This window comes from Penaeus vannamei, chromosome 43 (genome assembly GCF_042767895.1).
Source record: "Penaeus vannamei isolate JL-2024 chromosome 43, ASM4276789v1, whole genome shotgun sequence".
Lineage (NCBI taxonomy): Eukaryota > Metazoa > Arthropoda > Malacostraca > Decapoda > Penaeidae > Penaeus > Penaeus vannamei.
The window spans coordinates 25,025,937-25,038,460 of NC_091591.1; the positions used below are offsets into that span (position 1 = coordinate 25,025,937).

The 12,524-nt window shown below is 45.0% G+C and overlaps 1 pseudogene; it reads left to right on the top strand.

Moving 5' to 3' along the window:
• The first annotated feature begins 3,139 nt into the window (after positions 1-3,139).
• Positions 3,140-5,876, top strand: LOC138860838 (uncharacterized; annotated as a pseudogene).
• The last annotated feature ends 6,648 nt before the right edge of the window (positions 5,877-12,524 follow it).

Below are 12,524 nucleotides of genomic sequence, written 5' to 3' on the forward strand. Positions count from 1 at the left end.
TCCCTCCGCGCCCATTTACAGCTGTGCATAAAATCCTTAGTCTCTTTATTGAGTATGAATTTATGCTATTATTAATCGTATTATTAGACTATGCTCTCGCTGAGAAAATAACAAATATGATGAGAGATTTCCTGTTTTTCCCAAGGGGTAACGAGCTTAAGTAAGAAACTTTTTTTCATCACACGTTAAAAAAGGCAGATGGAAATAAATACAGAACAAAGTCGCCAGTCTGCAAACATATAAGATGTTATTGCATTTATATAGTCAAGGAACAAAAATGCTGTCTCGTTGGAAATCATTGTTCTTTGAGGAAGATAGAAAAATAAAAAACATATGTATTCCTTGTTTGCGTGTATGTGTGTAAGTATATTTTATCGTAAATAACTGGGTTTATATAGTTCATCACATAAGAAAAAATCACATTTTTCATAACACTTTTATGTTATCAATTACCTCCTAGGGTGACCTCTTCTTCCCGATGCGCAACCCTTGCAAATCCGTGCTGAAATAAGTCACATTTTCCCGGTCCTTGTCCTAAAACTCAGATGCTTATTCACCCAAGTGCATAGGCAGCTCCTGAGCATAAATCAATAAGACAGAAAGAGAGGCTGAGAAAAAGACTGGATTAAGTCCTAACAATACGAAAAAAATAGGAAACGTCTTCAAATGATTTATTGAAATTGCCGACATTTGCAAATTAACAAAGGTGGGATACGAACTCGATCAAACGCAGATGCCAATTAGTGAATATTCGCGTACTCTGTGGATTCGTTTATTCAATTACTGGATATTCTTATCACTGTCTTCTTCTATACACGGAGACTGGCGTTTAAGATCTTACCTTTGGCATAAATATTCCTCTTAAAGATAACGTCTGTATTTATTCTATTTGGCGGGGGGTTGTGTTTAAAGTATAAAATATGCATTCAATACCTTCCTTTATAACGGGGAATAGCATCTTATTCATCCTATTTCTTATCGAACCAACTTTTTCGACACCGTCAGTGGCACTTCGCTGCTAAATCTAGAAGTAAAATCATTAAAGAAAGATACATATACACACACACACACACACACAAATACACACACATGCGTACACACACACACACACACACACACACACACAAATACACACACATGCGTACACACACACACACACACACACACACACACAAATACACACACACGCGCGCACACACACACACATACACACACGCACACACACACACACGCATACACACACACACATATACATACAAACACACACACACACACAGACACACACACACACACACACACACATATATATCTATATCTATATATATATATATATATATATATATATATGTATGTATGTATATATATATATATCATATATGTACATATGTACATATATAGATACACACACACACACACACGCGCACGCATATATATATATATATATATATATATATATATATATATATATATATATATATATATATATATATATATATATATATATATATATAAAGGAAATGGGTAGAATGCCAATGGTTAAAAGCAAGATAAATGTGCTAGGCCATCGAAGGTCATGAGCACTATAGGAAGGTATGATATCGAAAAGGGTAAATATGGGGAGTATGTTAATGGTTAGGTGCTTAACATCAACAGTCAAACAGTAGTAGGATGGTACCGGAAGGGATATAAAGATGGGTAGAGGTGCAGGAAGTGAGTGAGTGAGTGGGTTGTTAGGAATAAGCAAGATGGGATTAGATTACATGAAGGATACGTATGTGTCTGAGGAAGGAAAATAATGTTTTCAATGCTGAAAGTGCGGGATTCCATCAGGATGTCAGATAGGTTGGGAGATCCGTGTAGGCATGATAGGTGAGGAAAAACAGAGGTATGAGCTGCGATAAAACGTGGACAGGACAACAGAATGTGTGGGAATGAAAGGGAAACATTACATAGGGAACATAGGGGTGGTTTAGAGCATGACATTCGGTGGGAGTGAGTAAGGCGAGTATGGCTAATACACAAGTGGGCAACAGCCGTCTCCCAACATCTTTACTTATGAAAAGAAGACCAGGAGATGCTTTTACTGTTTGTAATTTATTGGTAACAAGACTTGACCAGAAGGTTTGCTATTGAGCATAAAAAGGAAAGTCAATATTAGGGTAATAATCCATGGCTGGGATACGAAAAACGGGGTTTGTATGGTGTGGATATAGTAATAAGCATGCTAGGTTATCTGCCTGTTCATTGCCTGGGATTCCGACATGGCTGGGCAACCAGTAAAACCTGACAGATTTGTAGTGTATTGATAACAAGAACAACCAATCCTGAACCTTACAGACGAAAAAGGAATGCATACAGTTCTGTATTAAGGACACTGGACTCAGGAGGTAGGGGGTATTAGAATGTAGAAGTTGGGAAGGCAACTGCAAAACTAGCACCTGAGGTGGATCTGGAGCCATCAATGTAAACAACGGTCAAAAGTGGGCAAGAAGGACAGGTGGGATATCTGAATTTGGTCGGTCAGGGAAAACAGAGGAGCAAATGTGGGAATGGGAAAGGAAAGTATTGTGCGAATTGTTGAAGAAGTTGGTAAATGTGGAGATGAAGCACAGGTAGGAAGTAGAGATCAAGAGATAATTAGTTTGGTGAGGGAGAGCTGGTGGAAGTGGGCATAGCATTAGAAAGAGGGAAGGGAATAGGGAGATGGCATGTCTGACTCAGCATACAAGTTCTCAACTGGAGAGAAGCGAAAGGCTTCAGTGGTGGATTGTATCAAGCAGAGCAAGTAGGGAGGTAAATTCTGATGAACTAATATGGCATCCATATTCAAGATTGGATAAGATCAAGGCGATGTGAAGATGGAAGAGTGATTTGCGGACTGAGACCCAGGATATGTAAATTTGTAAATTTTAGACAGTGACAAGCATTTCCTCGATGGAAAATGTATGGTCACGCCAGGAGTCAAAAATAAGTCCAAGGAACTTTCCAGACGAACGGTAATGGAGAAGAGGATAGGGAAATGTAGGAGTCTGCCTAGGCAACTCAGGTGCATCCGAAACAACTGTCGGAGACCACGCTGGCTACTGTATGGAAGTCAAATGAAGCGCTGCTAGCTAATCTGTGTGATTTTCCATCGAACATGTCGCAGAGATGTAAGAGATGGCTACCCCATGAAGCCATGGACGGCGTTAGTAAAATAGCGTTATGAGCCTCCAACCAGCCTGTGCAGCGATCAGAGGTTTTTAGTGATGCCAAAGCTTCTGGTGAATCTGTGTGTGAATACTTTACACGGTGCAGCCAGAAAGTGTTGGATTGTGGTTTCGACTGTCCAGCCTGTGGCAGTGACATAACCCAATACATTTTACTGAGCAAGCTGGCTGGTGGCTTGCACGAGCCAACCCTCCGGTGTGAGGTATTCCAGGGCTGTGATCCGTTCGATAGTGTTGAGAACCTAAGAGCATACTGTGTGGTGTTCGAGGCGCCACAGAAGGATGCTGTCGGCACTGACACTACCAGTGACACTAACAACTTGGATGACGTCAGAGCAGCTGCCTGGCTGTGAAAGAAGTCCACAGTCCATGTGGCTATTGTGGAAACCGCCATCAGCCAGGTAAAGCTATATGCCCAGCTGGGAATGCAACTTGTAATGCCTGTGGGAAGCTGGGCCACTGCAAGAGTGTGTAGAGGGAAGAAGCAGGCGAGTGTAGATGCTGTGGCTAGTGCAGTGGCGGCTACAGCTTAGATGATGGACCAACCTCGGCTGCAGGTATTAGTGACTGGGGACAATGACAGGGCACAACATGCAGTCACAGCCATAGCTGACATTGGCGCTCAAGTTTGTGTGGCTGGACCTACTTTGATGAATGCACTCGGCCTCACCTTAGCACCTCCAGGGGCAAGGAGGACTTCAAGACCTGGCCAATGTCCACCTGCCTGTTCAGGTTTCACCCTGTCGCATTAGTATTCCAAACCGTTCCACCATTCAGGATATCTACTTTGTCAAGCCAGTGGACAAGGTTTACCTATCCCTCTCTGCCTGCAGGGATCTTGGGCTAGTACATGCAGATTTCCTGCATCCACCGCCATCAGTTGTTGCGGTGGATGGGTTGGAGTATGAGGTTGTACACCAGAACAGACCAAAACCGCCACCCAGTCTGTAGGCCATGCCTTTTTTGCCATTGGAGGAGAATGTGCCAAGGCTGCAAGAGTGGCTTCTAGCCCATTTTACAGCATCAACATTTGACACTAAATGGTACCCACTGCCAGTGATGACAGGGCCTCCACACCACATCCATCTGCCAATGCTGTTCTCTATGCTTCTCAATCCCCGTCTCAGTTCCCAAACACTGTGAAGCAGAAGTCTAGACGGAATGGTGTGCCAGCATGGTAGTGGTGGGGAATCGGGAAAACCTCGCCGCACGGTTGACTTTAGTAAACTCAACGAACGCTGCTTGTGGGAGACTCATCACACCCCTGTACCCTTTGACATGGCCTCAGGAGTCCTGGTGCACTCCTATAAAACTGTGGCTGATGCCCATTGGAGCTACCACCAAGTGGAGCTGGATGAGGAGAGTCGGTGACTCACAACTTTCATCACGCCATGGGGCAGGTATCAGTACTGAAGGACACCCATGGGGCATTGTTCAGTAGGGGATGCTTACACCAATAGGTTCGATCAAGGACCTGCCCCGGAAGTACAAGTGTATTGACGACACTCTCCTTTACGACACCAGTGTTGAAGAAGCCAAAACTGGGGTGATGCTGAAGCCAGAAAATTTCCAGTTCTGTAAGGTCTCATTTGTGGGCTACCATTTGGGCTGGGACACATGAGCCCTCCATGGAACGCCTGACTGCCATCAAGTACTTCAGGATGCCTGCACAGCCCTCCAACACCGACATACGTTCGTGCAGGCTGTCTGTAAGATAGCCATTAAGGGACTGGCATACTACGACAAAACTCGACCAACCATAGCCATTACAGATTGGTGCAAAGAAAGTATTGGGTTCGTCGTCATGCAGCAGTACTGCTCATGCCCATCAGCCACCGCACCTCTGGCACTGTGCGGCAGTTGGCACCTCACTCCTGCTGAGTTGGGGTATGCGCCTGTGGAAGGAAAGACCCTAGCTGTAGCTTGGTGCCTAAGCAAGGCCCGTCTCTGTTAGGGCGCCCAAATCTCGTCATTGCTACAGATCACTGGCCTCTGGTGAGGCTGTTTGGCGATAAGGCCCTCAAGGATATTTCCAACCCACGCTAGTTCCGCTTGAAGGAGAGAACATTGCAGTACAAATTCACGATACGTTACTTACCTGGAAAGCATAACGTGGCAGCAGACTTCTTGTTGAGATATCCTGAAACCAGGGCATGCCCAGATGAGGTGGACGAAGAACAGGATGCCATCACTGCTACAGCCATGGCAGCAGCCACTGTAGCCTCCCTGGACCTAAGTAGCATGCTACTCTAGACGAAGATCTCGTCAGTCGAGGACCCTTGCTACCAGCTACTTGTGGAAAGTTATCAACAGTGCCTGGGGTTCTCACAGGTCGCAGGAGCTTGCCAGCGTCAGGCCGTTTTACAGTATGAGGGACAGATTGGCTGTAGCAGGAGGTATGGTTACGTACACCTTTGGCAAGGGTTGTGTCATCCCTGAAGCTCTGCGTGGCCAAGTAGCGGCCAATCTTCACACCAGCCACCAGGGCCTCGACTCCATGCTGAGGAGAGCGAGGCAAGTGGTATACTGGCCTGGGATAGAAGGCGACCTACAGTACCACCGTGCCGCGTGCAACTCCTCCAACACCAATGCACCCTCACAGTCGCCTGAGCCTCTTCTACTAACTCCTCCACCAAAGTTTCCATTCCAGCAGACTGATTTATTTCATTTGGAGGTCAGACGTACCTGGTACATGCCGACAGACTCACTGCATGGGTGGAAATCACACACCACTGGTTTCTCTTGCAAGATAATAAGCACTTTCGCCACTACTTCACCAGATGGGGAGCCCCAGAGCAGCTTTGAACGGACGGTGGGAGCAACTTAGTGAGAATATGGCTTATTCTCTCAAGAGATGGGGTGTTGCGACACCTCTTCTGCTCAGTACAAACAGTCTAATGGCTGTGCTGAGGCTGCTGTGAAGACAGCCAAGAGAATATTGCCGGACAATGTGGGAGCATGAGGCAGTCTGGACACTTATAAGATATCCTTTGCTCTTCTTCAGTACTTAAACACTCCCTTGCTTGGGGTGAATGTCTCCTGTACATATGATAATAGGCAGGCAACTGAGGGATGGCATCCCCACAGCCAGGGTGAACTACAAGATCGATCCCCAGTGGCGACAAATCCTGAACAAGAGGGAGTTGCAGATGGCTAGTTAGAACGAGGTTGCACTGGATCAACGTGGTATCCACTATCGACAACGACGCCGTCTGCAGCATGGATCCAGCGTGTGGATTCAAGACCAAGCCACGAAGGCATGGGGCATGTCGAGCACCTTGGTGGAAGTCCGCCTATATCGCCAGTACGTTGTTAGGATCGATGGAAGTGGCCGCATATTTCTATTTAACCGCAGTAACCTGAAGGAGGCATTGTCACTGGACACCCCTTAGCTCGCCAGCACAGCAAATGTCACCTGAATCATCTCCTACGTGGCCCCAGAGGCAGAGGTCTCGCCCGCAATAGCTGGACGATTATGTATCTTAATAACCTAATAGTTGTTTTTTTTTCTTCAGTTTATTGTGGTCCGTTGTTTTGTAATAACTTTCAGGCTAGTGATTTATTTTCTTATGTTTATCTTATCAGATTGTTAGAGCGTAATTGCCCATTGACTTTTGTCTTGGGAGGGAAGATGTAGGAGTTTCTGCCTAGTTGGCAAGTCATGCGCATCCAAGTCAAATAAAATGCTGCAAGCCAATCTGCCTGATTTTCCATCAAACAAGAATGATTTGGTAATGGAAAAACGAAAGCCATGATTAGTGGCAGTGGAATATACTAATGATATAGTTGACTGAAGTTGGTGAGTAAGGTATAGATGTGCCAGAGGCATAGATGGTCGTTATCAACATATAGTATTCGTTGAAGTGCAACGAATACTACCATGTGGGACCCCTTCGACAAGAGGAAAAGTTGATGAGGTGGAAGAGATAATTTTGACCTAAAAAGTGTGTTTGGAGAGGAAGGACTTTATAAAAGACAACCATAATTCCATGTATGCTTAGAGAGGACAGTTTTTGGAGAATATGATACTGGCGTGTGGCATCATATGCCTTCTCTAGGTAAAAAGAAGGCTAATATGAAGTCATGGTGTGGAAATGCGAATGTAATATATGTCTCGAAATGTGCTAGGGGGTTAGCTGTGCTTCGGGCACGCCGTAATCCAAATTGGGAAGGAGGGAGATTTCGAGACCACATTATGCAAGAGTTTACCATTCACTCTAGTTGCTTGCAGAAGCAGCTTGTTAGAGCGATGGAGCGATAATCTTATGGGAAGGTACACAAATTCTTGGGTTTTAAGAAAGTGAGAATAAGGGCTTCGCACCAGTAAGGAAGAAGATTTTCTGCCATGAGAATGTGGCTGACGACAGTTAAGGTGTCGGAGCGTACATGGATGTTGTGGCATAATTGTTAGGCAGTGTGTAGTGAGAAAGAAAAAAGAGCATTGTACGACTCATCAGAGGAGAGGAAAAATGTGATGGAAGTGCATTCTTTGGTGGTCCTAATGGAAGCGAAGTGTGAAGAAAGGCTGAAATAATCACCCGGTTCATTAGTGACTTGAGGATCAGGTAACGAGTATCTCGAATATGGAGGGCAGGGGCTGGATGGGGGGATACTTGCTTAATAGTTTGTGGATCCGTCGCCAGACAGCCGAGATAAATGTGGTAGATGTAACAGAGGAGACATTTTTACCAGCTACTTGTTTTGCTGTTCCGAATTGCGGATCGAAGGTGGGCGGACGCTCATTTAAAAGAGAAGGAACGATAGTTGGTTTGATATTTTGTTTATAGCGATAGCTCTTCCACCCTGCACGTTTTAAACAAAGTGCTTTAGTACAATCAGACGGTTATACAAACAGCTCTTAATACTGTTGTTGAGAAATATTGTAGTATATCAAATGGGTGAGAAGGGGGATGGAGGGAGAGAAATAATAGTGTGAAGTAAAAGTTTGCCAGTCAGCTCTATCAAATTACCATCGTGGGGAATTAGGAAGTGGGACATATGAAAGGAGGATTGGAAAGTGGTCTAGAACTGACCAGTGGAAGTCTAAATAGAGGGAAGGGAAGCATAAAGAAAGGTCAAGGCATGAAAACGATTGTGTGCACATGTCAAATTTGTGGGGCGATCTGAAATAAGGATAATGAGGTCAGTTGATGAAAGGACGTGTTCTACGGATCGACCACGGGAAGTTGTGGTGGAATCACCCTAAAGTCTGGCGCCAGTTGAAATCGCCTAGTATGAGGAAGGGTGGGCTGCAGAGGACTTGCAATATAAGGCGAGTCGCCTTATATTGCAAGTCCTCTGCAGCCCAGAGATAATCTGAAGTATTGTTTAAGTTTTTTCTTTGACGCCTTCCAGCTCCTGCGTTATGTAATGATATTCAGCAAACTTCGCCTTTGGTCTCTTTAATGTACAAGATATGGTCTCGCCAGGACAATTTGGAGTCAAATATAACGCCTAGGAATTTGCCAGAAGAACGGTATTAGAGTGGAGCGTTATATAAGAAGAGTAGTGGTTTGGGAACTGTACGTGAGCAATAGAAAAGGATGGGGAAAGATTTGGAGGTAGAGAAGCGAAAGCCATGGTTAGTGGCCCAAGAAGTTACTGATATTATTGCAGACTGAAGGAATTGATGGAGATCTGGTATAGATGTGCCAGATGCGTAGATGGTTAAGTCATCAACATATAGTGATGCCTGGGCTCCTGGTGGTAAGACTGAGACTATGTCATTTACAGCAAGAACGAATAAAGTAGTACTAAGCACACTTCCTTATGGGATACCTTCGAACTGGGGAAAGGATGATGTGGAAGAGGCAATTTTGACCTGGAAAGTACGTTTAGAAAGGAAGGATTTAATGAAAACGCCCATATTTCCACGTAAACCTAGGGAGGACAACTGTTATAGGATATGGTACCGCCATGTGGTATCATTTTTTTTTTTTTTTTTTTTTTAGATCAAAGAATATGGCTAATACGGATTCATGGCGTGCAAATGCCGATGTAATGCATGTCTCGAAATGGGCAAGTGGGTCTGCTGTACTTCGGGCACGTCGGAAACCAAACTGGGAAGGGGAAAGGAGATTATGAGATTCTAGGTACCACATTAAACGGAAGTTAACCATTCGTTCTAGTAGTTTGCACAAGCAGCTAGTTAGAGCTATGGGGCGGTAATCTTGGGGTAGGGTACCTGATTTACTGGGTTTTTGGATAAGAGCATCTCGCCAATGAGAAGGAAAATTTCCTGACGTCCATATGTGGTTGAAAATAGTTAAAAGGAAGGATAGAGAGGAAGATGGGAGGTGTCGGAGCATACGATAGTGAATACCATCAGGGCCTTCATTAGTGTTGCTGCACGACTGTAATGCAGCGTTGAGTTCAGAAGAAGAAAAAGGAGCATTATAGGACTCATCAGAGGATAGGGTGAAGGTAATAGGGGTGTGTTCCTTGATGGCTTTAATGGAAGAACAGTGTGGGGAAAGGTGAGAGCCACTACTGACCTGGCTGAGATAGTTGCCCAGTTCATTAGCAACTTCGACAGGCTCAGAGATGAGAATATCTCGAATATGGAGGACGGGTGCAGGATGGGGGGGGGGGGGGGGAATGTTTGCCTGATAATTTATGGATCCGTCGCCAAACAGTTGAAATAAATGTAGATGTAATTGAGGAAACAATTTTGCCAGCTATTTGTTTTGCTGTTTTTAATTGTACGGCGAAGATGGGCTGATGCTCTTTTAAAGGAAATAAGGGCTGATAGCTGGTGAGGGGTGCCTCGTTTGTTCCAGGCTGCTCGTTTTAAGCGGAGCGCTTTGGTGCAATCAGAATTCCACCATGGAACACATTTAGAGGTAAAAGGTCTTGAAATTCGAGGAATGGCTGTATAGGCAACTCTTAGGATCGTGGTTGTAAAACAATGTAGCATATCTGAAATGGACGGTAAGGGGGGTGGAGGGATAGGTATAGTAGAGAGTGAAGTGAAAGTAAGCCAGTCAACTCTATCAAAGCACCACTGTAGGGGATTAGGAAGTGGTACATACATATGAAGTAGGAGAAAGGAGTATTGGGAAGTGGTCACTATAGGGGAAGTGGTCTAGAACTGACCAATGGAAATCTAGATGTAAAGTAGGAGAGCATAGAGAGAGGTCAAGGCATGAAAAGGATTGTGCGCGCATGTCAAAGTGTGTGGGGCGATCTGAATTAAGAATAATTAGGTTATTTGTGAAGAGGAAGCGTTCTAGAGATCGGCCTCGGGAGTTGGTGGTAGTCACCCCACAGAGTGCGGCGGCAGTTGAAATCACCAACTATGAGGAAAGGTGGTTGCAGTTGGGAAATTAGTATCAAAGGCAGTAAAGTCAGTGGGATGGGATGGGAAGTAGACTGAAATCACTGTGATCCAGCGGCGAAGAAAGATGCGAATAGCTGTGCACGGGACAGAAGTTTGTATGGGAGGTATGACATAAGGTGTTTTATGATGGATAAGTATAGACGAGACATAAAGGGAGTGTGGGGAAGAGATAAAATGGTAATTAGGAATTGGAATAGGAGGGTGTGTGAGGAAAGTCTCTTGGAGGCAGATAATAGATGGATTATAAGAAGCAAGGATATGACGTAGGTCTGATCTATGAGAGCGGAAACCGCGAATATTCCAATGTAGGAGAGCTATATCCTAGTTGATTTATGAATGATAACACATTTACGTGTTGGGGAATTTGAAGGGGAAGGAGCTAGGGGGTGTAAGGGTGGGATATTAGGAGGTAGGGAGTCTGGAGAAGGGCATTGTTGTGCCATGAGTGATTCTCGTGTGTATCCTGGAGGGAGTGCAAAGGATAGAGGGGATGGAGGGAGGGAGAATGTGCCTATAGTTGAGGTTGAAGGGGGTGGGTTGTGTTGGGAGGGAGTAGATGTGTGGGGAGTGTTAGTGTTAGGAGGATGAATATCAGAAGGATGGATAGTTGGAGTTGAAGGGGATGTGTTGTCTTGGGAGGGATTAGGAGGAAAGGGTGTAGGGGTGCTGTGAGTAAGAGGGGGATGCATATCAGGAGGATGGGTATTGGGAGGATGGATATCAGTGGTGGTTGGGATTGAGGGGGTTAGGTTGTGTTGGGAGGGAGTAGGAGGAAGGGGTGTAGGGGGAATATTAGTAGGAGGGTTATGAATATCGGCAACCACTTCAAGTGTGGAAGGAGCATGAGTTATGGGATTTTGTGTCTCAAACATATAGCTTTGAATGTCATCCATTGTTTCTGCAGTGGAGTTTGTTGGAGAGTTTTGTGAGAAGGTAATTGTTTCTGCAATGGAATTGGTTGGAGAGTTTTGTGGAATAAAGGTTTTCTTATGAGGGGGGGAAGAGGAGACTGGTGTCTCAGGAACAAAGGTATAGGTAGGTGGAGGTGATTGTGCTGTAGGGGAAGAAGGGTTAGAACGTTTAGTCTGTCTACTGCGGATAGTGCGGGGAGGGAGAGGGGTTGGTGTTGGGGCTGTAGTTGAGATAGGAGCTGTGGTTGAGATTGGGGTGTCTGGGTTTAGAGTGGCAAAGGAATTGGTCTGAGGGATGTAGAATGTAGAAGTGGAAATGGGGACATTTTTGGGTGGAGGGGGAAGGGCTGAGCGACCGATGTTGCTAGAATATGGAGTATGAGAGAAACCTTGTCGACGTGCTTCCTGTCTGGCTTCACGTAAAGTGAGACCATTTTTGTATCTGAGAGTTGCTACCTCAGATTCAAATTTGTAAGTGGGACAGCCTCTATAAAATACATTATGGGGGCCGCCGCAGTTAGCACATGTTCGTGTTTGTGCTGAGCAGTTTGATCGATTATGACCAGGTTGGGCACATATGGGGCATCGGTCTGTGGAACGGCAATGTTTGGCAGGATGTCCAAAGCGCCAACAGTTTTGACATTGACGTGGAGGGGGTTGGTATGGTCGAACAGGGAGGGATTGTCCACCAATGTAGATACGTAAGGGAAGGTCATGAGTACAGAAGGTAATTTTGGCAATATTGGTTGGATTCTTTCGTTGACCTTTAGGAGGAATGGTGTAGCAATGTACTGATTTCACATCTTGGTCTTTGAGGCATCCTAATAAGTCTTCTCCACAGTCTGACCAATCTTTAGTATCGACTGGGCAGTTTGCTGGGGAGAGAGAGACAGTTCCGGTACAAGTATTAAGGGTTGGATGAGGTTCTGCAGGAATGGGGTTGCCAGAATGATCAGTTAAATTTGACAGTGCTATAGATTCAGTTTCTGATCTGACTGTTACCAGACGGGAGCGATCGCGTCTGGTATAGAAAGGGACTCTACCTACTTGTTTTTGGAGGCATTG